The sequence below is a fragment of the Eretmochelys imbricata genome, chromosome 2 (assembly GCF_965152235.1).
Source record: "Eretmochelys imbricata isolate rEreImb1 chromosome 2, rEreImb1.hap1, whole genome shotgun sequence".
Lineage (NCBI taxonomy): Eukaryota > Metazoa > Chordata > Testudines > Cheloniidae > Eretmochelys > Eretmochelys imbricata.
Window position 1 is genome coordinate 267,776,062 of NC_135573.1, and position 7,811 is coordinate 267,783,872.

The window sequence follows — 7,811 nt, forward strand, 5'->3', positions numbered from 1 at the left end:
TTATAAATGGTGCATTATTTCCTGTAACTGAACGTAGCTGGGTTTGTTCAGTGGGTTTTTTACTGAGTTTTAATCCCCTTTCTGATATAATCATGTGAACTGCACTGCCCAGGAGTCCCCGGAGACCGGAAGCCCACAACTCCTCTAAAGCCCTGTGAATTTCTGAAAGGCCTTTTCCTGCTTGTCCAGCCTGGGGAGACCCGGGGTGTGCAGCTCCCCAGCCGACCCTGCCGGCTCCACACGCCAGTTGCCCTCCTGCTTGGAGCAGACAGGAGATGCGGGATCTCCTGGGCCCGTGGGGAGAAGAGGCTGTGCAGACACAGGTATGGACCAGCCGTAGAAACGTGAACCTCTACGAGCAGATTGTACAGGGGAGCCAGGGGAAAAGTCTCCCTTTCTCATGATGTCATCTGTGGCAAGGGGGGGTCCGATGCCAAAACAGGGACGTGTGCGCCGTCCTTTGCTCCACCGCAGCTCGGGAACCCATCGCTGCAAATCCCTGAACCCTGGGCTCTGGGTCTGTCGCACCAGGAAGCTGGTTCCTGTCACCAATGTGGGCAGTTTCTCAGGGGTGTATGAAGACTTGTTTAATTACAGCGGCAGCCACGGCTGAGAGTCACTTACTGTTTAACAGAGAATTTTCTAAGTGCTCTGCAATGTACCTGCTGAATCAGATTGAAAATTACTGTGCCCCTGGGTGTGCCAGGCAGGGTTAATGGTCCATATTTGGGATTTTTGACTAAATGGGTCGTGAGATGAAGCCCCCTATAAATCACATGGCATCTACGTTTCCTAGCACTCATGGTGGTTTTCTGTTTGCCTCTGAAGCTCAAATGGTTCTGTTTCCTCCCTCCCTCCAACCCCAACCCCAACCCCAACCCCAACCCCTACCCCCACCCCCACCCCCCAGGTGTTCTCACCATCTTGGGATTGATCTCACCGAGCGTCTGCCCCTTTCGGGAAGCAATATTCCCACAGTTCTTCAGGCTGAAGTTTGGAACTACAACATGGGTGGAGCCAAGCTGACGTACTAAAGAGAGTCAACGGCGCGTACGCTATAGACCCATACGCCCTGCAGCTCCACCTGGCAAACTGGTTGAATCACTCATTAAAGAAGAACATCAGGAAGGTCATGATCCTACAGGGTCTAACCAGCATGGATTCTGCCAACAAACGTCACGTCCCACTCGTCTCAGAATTCTTCGACATGTTCCCTGGACAGAGGAGAGCCATCGGAGCCTGCTCTTGCTTTCTTTCTCCTCGCCAGTGTTTGATCCACGACAACGCAGGGCCGGTGTAACCACTAGGCGAACTAGGCGGTTGCCTAGGGCACCAAGATTTGAGGGCGCCAAAAAGCAGTGTCCCCCAATTTTTTCTACAGTATTGCTTAGGGGCAAGTACCTGTCAGTCTTCAGTGCCCGGGCCGCACCAGGGCCAGCAGCCTCTTCACCTCGGAGTATCCCTTGCTTGCCCGGGGGCCACTGCTCCTCTCAGGCTCCCCGGCTGAGAGCGGCAGGAACCGGGCACCGCTCGGGGGGAGCCGGGTGGCCCGAGCCCAGGGCGACTACGCTCCCCGCCTGCCCCTGCTGCTGTGGAGGCTGCTGCTGCCCCCTGGGCTCGGGCCGCCAGGCTCCCCCTGAACGGCGCCCGGTTCCTGCCGCTCTCGGCCGGCAGGTGCGGGGCCCCAGCCGAGCCCGGCCCCTTGCGTCTCCTCTGCGGCGGCACCCCCCGCCCGCCTCCTCCCGGGCGACCACAGCCGGGGAGCCTGAGAGGAGCAGTGGCCCCCAGGCAAGCGGGGGAGACTCCGAGGTGAAGAGGCTGCTGGCCCTTGCCCAGCCCGAGTGCTGGAGACTGACAGGTACCTGCCCCTGCCCTATCCTTGGCACCGCCTGCCCCCCAACCCAGTGAGTGTTACCTGCCCCACCAGCCTCAGTGCCCTGCCCCATACTGTCAGCCACCCCAAGCCCACTGTGACACCAGCACCCCTTGGCAAAGGGCCCCCTGATCTTCACAAACAGCTGTCACCACAGGCCTGACAAACTGACTGCACCCCACACGTGTCTTACAGGGCACTTACCCACAAAGAAGAACCTGGAAGGGATCTACACAAGGCTGGTAACTTGTCAAGAGTGAGAATCTTTGTGAGATGTGTGCATGGGTAATACTGAAGGAATAATGTATTTACCTTAAAAGTCTGCTTTACAGACTTGGAGTAGAAATTAGTCACCAGGGGATAATGGCCCTTTGGGGCAAGGGGGATTTGTCACCCTGCCTAACCTGGCTGGTGATGCAATGCAAGCCTCAAGTGTTTAGCTTTGCACAATAGTAAGACCTTGAATGGGACACCATCAAAGACAAGGGCAAATAATTGAAACGCCTTGTAATGTTTCTTAATGTTAAGAAACATTACAACAGCCGTTACCCGTTCTGACAGGCTGTTTATAATGCTAAGTTTACTAGTTTTCAGAGGTTGTTGGGGGGAAGGGAGGGGAAGGGAGAGGCGGGGCGCAAGGTGGAAGTTTCCCCTAGGGCGCAAAATATCCTTGCACTGGCCCTGCGACACCCCATGACTGCTTAGCTTGTTTGGTAGCCTCTTGTGCAGGACTTTGTCAAAGGCCCTTTGGAAGTCTGAGGGTCTGTGCACACAGCAAACGCTGTGCATGGGCTCCCCTCCCCCAGGTAGCTTGACTCCAGCTAGTGTGGGTAACAATAGCTGTGTAAACAGCACAGTGCAGCCTCCAGAGGGGGTAGTGCGCAGAGTCCACACTCCCAGTCCATGCTGGACCAAAGGCCAAGTTCCATCATGGCAGAAGGTTCCATGCTAGGTCCTGTGTTGTTTAAGATATTTATTAATGATCTGCTTGGTGGGAGGGGTGAGCAGGGAGGGAGCAAAATCTGCAGCTGACAACAAGCTATTTAGATTAGTCAGGATCAGAGGGGGCTGTAAGGAACTTCAGAGAGACCTAAAGAAGCTGTAGGAACAGGCAATGAGTAAAATTCACTGTTGATAAATGCAAAGTGATGCTCACTGGAGGGAAAGATTTAAACTCCTCACATATTTTGTAGGTTCCTAGGGTAATTGTACTAACTCATCAAAGGGAACTGAGCATCACTGTAGACAGCTCGGTGATGACCTGTTGACAAGTGCTGGAGGAACCGACTAGGGGTCGTGCTCCTCTTGACCTCCTGCTCACAAACATAAAAGAATTGGTAGGGGAAGTAGAAGTGGGTGACAACCTAGGTAGCAGTGACCATGAGATGGTTGAGTTCAGGATCCTGACAAAAGGAAGAAAGGAGAATAGCAAAATACGGACCCTGGACTTCAGAAAAGCAGACTTTGACTCCCTTAGGGAACTGATGGGCAGGATCCCCTGGGAAGCTAATATGACAGGGCAAGGAGTCCATGAGAGCTGGCTGTATTTTAAAGAAGCCTTTCTGTGGGCACAGGAACAAACCATCCTGATGTGCAGAAAGAATAACCAATATGGCCAGCGACCAGCTTGGCTTAACAGTGAACTCTTCGGTGAGCTTAGATGCAAAAAGGAAGCTTACAAGAAGTGGAAACTTGGACAGATGTCTAGGGAGGAGTATAAAGATATTGCTAGATCATGCAGGGGTGTAATCAGGAAGGCCAAGGCACAATTGGAGTTGCAGCTAGCAAGGGATGGGAAGGGTAAGAAGAAGGGTTTCTACAGGTATGTTAGCAACAAGAAGAAGGTCAGGAAAAGTGTGGGACCCTTGCTGAGTGGGGGAGGCAACCTAGTGACAGATGATATGGAAAAAGCTGAAGCACTCAATGCTTTTTTTGCCTTGGTCTTCACAGACAAGGTGAAGTGAGCTGTAGCTCACGAAAGCTCATGCTCAAATACATTGGTTAGTCTCTAAGGTGCCACAAGTACTCCTTTTCTTTTTACAGACAAGGTCAGCTCCCAGACTGCTGCACTGGGCAGCACAGTATGGGGAGGAGGTGAGCAGCTCTCAGTGGGGAAAGAACAGGTTAAGGACTATTTAGAAAAGCTGGACGTGCACAAGTCCATGGGTCCAGATCTAATGCACCTGAGGGTGCTGAAGCAATTGGCGGATGTGATTGCAGAGCCATTGGCCATTATCTTTGAAAACTCGTGGCGATCAGGGGAGGTCCCGGACGATTGGAGAAAGGCAAATATAGTGCCCATATTTAAAAAAGGGAAGAAAGCGAACCCAGGGAACTACAGACTGGTGAGCCTCACCTCAGTCCCCGGAAAAATCATGGAGCAGGTCCTCAAGGAATCCATTGTGAAGCAGTTGGAGGAGAGGAAAGTGATCAGGAACAGTCAACATGGATTCACCAAGGGCAAGTCATGCCTGACCAACCTGATTGCCTTCTATGATGAGATAACTGGCTCCGTGGATATGGGGAAAGCCGTGGACATGATATATCTTGACTTTAGCAAAGCTTTTGATACGGTCTACCACAGTATTCTTGCCAGCAAGTTAAAGAAGTATGGGCTGGATGAATGGACTATAAGGTGGGTAGAAAGTTGGCTAGATTGTCGGGCTCAACAGGTAGTGATCAATGGCTTGATGTCTCATTGGTAGATGGTATCAAGCGGAGTGCCCCAGGGGTCGGTCCTGGGGCCAGTTTTATTCAACATCTTTATTAATGATCTGGATGATGGGATGGATTGCACCCTCAGCAAGTTCACGGATGACACTAAGCTGCAGGAGAGGTAGATACGCTGGAGGGTAGGGATAGGGTCCAGAGTGACCTAGATAAATTGGAGGATTGACCCAAAAGAAATCTGATGAGGTTCAAGAAGGACAAGTGCAGAGTCCTGCACTCAGGAAGGAAGAATCTCATGCACTGCTACAGGCTGGGGACTGACTGGCTAAGCAGCAGTTCTTCAGAAAGGGACCTTGGGATTACAGTGGACAAGAAGCTGGATATGAGTCAGCCGTGTGCCGTTGTTGCCAAGAAGGCCAATGGTGTATTGGGCTGTATTAGTAGGAGCGTTGCCAGCAGATCGAGGGACGTGATCGTTCCCCTCTATTTGGCACTGGAGAGGCCGCAGCTGAAGTATTGCGTCCAGTTTGGGTCCCCCGACTACAGAAAGGATGTGAACAAATTGGAGAGAGTCCAGCGGAGGGCAACAAAAATGATCAGGGGGCTGGGGCACATGATGTATGAGGAGAGGCTGAGGGAACTGGGGTTATTTAGTCTGCAGAAGAGAAGAGTGAGGGGGGATTTGATAGCTGCTTTCAACTACCTGAGAGGGGGTTCCAAAGAAGATGGAGCTCAGCTGTTCTCAGTGGTCGCAGATGACAGAACAATAAGCAATGGTCTGAAGTTGCAGTGGGGGAGGTCTAGTTTGGATATTAGGAAACACTATTTCACTAGGAGGGTGGTGAAGCACTGGAATGGGTTACCTAGGGAGGTAGAATCATAGAATCATAGAATATCAGGGTTGGAAGGGACCCCTGAAGGTCATCTAGTCCAACCCCCTGCTCGAAGCAGGACCAATTCCCAGTTAAATCATCCCAGCCAGGGCTTTGTCAAGCCTGACCTTAAAAACCTCTAAGGAAGGAGATTCCACCACCTCCCTAGGTAACGCATTCCAGTGTTTCACCACCCTCTTAGTGAAAAAGTTTTTCCTAATATCCAATCTAAACCTCCCCCACTGCAACTTGAGACCATTACTCCTCGTTCTGTCATCTGCTACCATTGAGAACAGTCTAGAGCCATCCTCTTTGGAACCCCCTTTCAGGTAGTTGAAAGCAGCTATCAAATCCCTCCTCATTCTTCTCTTCTGCAGGCTAAACAATCCCAGTTCCCTCAGCCTCTCCTCATAAGTCATGTGTTCTAGACCCCTAATCATTTTTGTTGCCCTTCGCTGGACTCTCTCCAATTTATCCACATCCTTCTTGTAGTGTGGGGCCCAAAACTGGACACAGTACTCCAGATGAGGCCTCACCAATGTCGAATAGAGGGGAACGATCACATCCCTCGATCTGCTCGCTATGCCCCTACTTATACATCCCAAAATGCCATTGGCCTTCTTGGCAACAAGGGCACACTGCTGACTCATATCCAGCTTCTCGTCCACTGTCACCCCTAGGTCCTTTTCCGCAGAACTGCTGCCTAGCCATTCGGTCCCTAGTCTGTAGCGGTGCATTGGATTCTTCCATCCTAAGTGCAGGACCCTGCACTTTTCCTTATTGAACCTCATCAGATTTCTTTTGGCCCAATGCTCCAATTTGTCTAGGTCCTTCTGTATCCTATCCCTCCCCTCCAGCGTATCTACCACTCCTCCCAGTTTAGTATCATCCGCAAATTTGCTGAGAGTGCAATCCACACCATCCTCCAGATCATTTATGAAGATATTGAACAAAACCGGCCCCAGGACCGACCCTTGGGGCACTCCACTTGATACCGGCTGCCAACTAGACATGGAGCCATTAATCACTACCCGTTGAGCCCGACAATCTAGCCAGCTTTCTACCCACCTTATAGTGCATTCATCCAGCCCATACTTCCTTAACTTGCTGACAAGAATACTGTGGGAATCTCCATCCTTAGAGGTGTTTAAGGCCCAGCTTTACAAAGCCCTGGCTAGGATGATTTAGTGGGGGATTGGTCCTGCTCTGAGCAGGGGGTTGGACTAGATACCTCCTGAGATCTCTTCCAACCCTAATATTCTATGATTCTATGATCCTATGATAAGAAAAAGCACTGAATATTGGGACTGTCCCTATAAAATTGGGACATCTTGTCACCCTACTTGAATCATTCCTGCATGCCTGGGGTCCCCGGGCCTTTTGAAATCGCCCAGGCCCCTGGGCAATTACCCCCTGCACCCCACCCCCATCGGCAGGCCTGAGATCACCCAAAAACAGTGTGTTTAGGGAGAAGCGGAGGGGACCAAGGAGGGACCCCATTACAGAGCACACACACATACAGAGCCCAGTCCTGGTCCCATCGAAGCACAGGAGAAACGACTCCTCTTGTTATCAGCAGGAATTAGGCTGGGACCCAACAAAAAATATTAAATAACAGCCTAAGTACAATCTCCTGTTACCAGATATCGCCAGTGCATGAGCTCTCAGGGCGATTTAACAATACAGGAACTTTGAAGAACAAACAAGCGGCTCTTTGAGCTAGAGGGAGCCAAGGAAACTTTGACATGTGGAAATGTCAAATCGGGGGAATGTTTTCATGTTGTGTAATTCAAACACCATTTCATGAGTCACCATCAGCCTCCTCAGAAACTTTTGGTTTACAAAGTCAAGCTGGGATTTTTTGGGCCTAACACATTTTCCAGGCTAAAGTTATAGGGGGGCTAAAACGGGGCTTTCAAATGAAAGCTGGTGACAATATTAATGTATCATCTTGAATGGTGCGTGGCTGCTGCAGGTAGCAGGATCCACCACAAGCTCTAGCCACAATCTGCCCGCTGCTCAAAAGGTACCACTCCCGAACCCGGCATTCCCCAGGCTGGGGAAACCCCTTTATCTGGCCCAGTCCTCTTGACCATGTTCTTAAGAACATAAGAACCACCACACTGGGTCAGACCAAAGGTCCACCTAGCCCAGTATCCTGTCTTCTGACAGTGGCCAGTGCCAGGTGCCCCAGAGGGAATGAACAGAACAGGGAATCATCAAGTGATCCATCTCCTGTCACCCATTCCCAGCTTCTGGCAAAGAGGGAAAGGCCCTCAGAGCTGGTGCAGAACCTCCCACAACGTCCCCTGAAGCCACATGAGATTTAAGGGAAAACAGGGATGTTTTGGTGGGGCGGGAGAGTGGGGATAAATGTCCTGCAAGGGGTGAGGGGT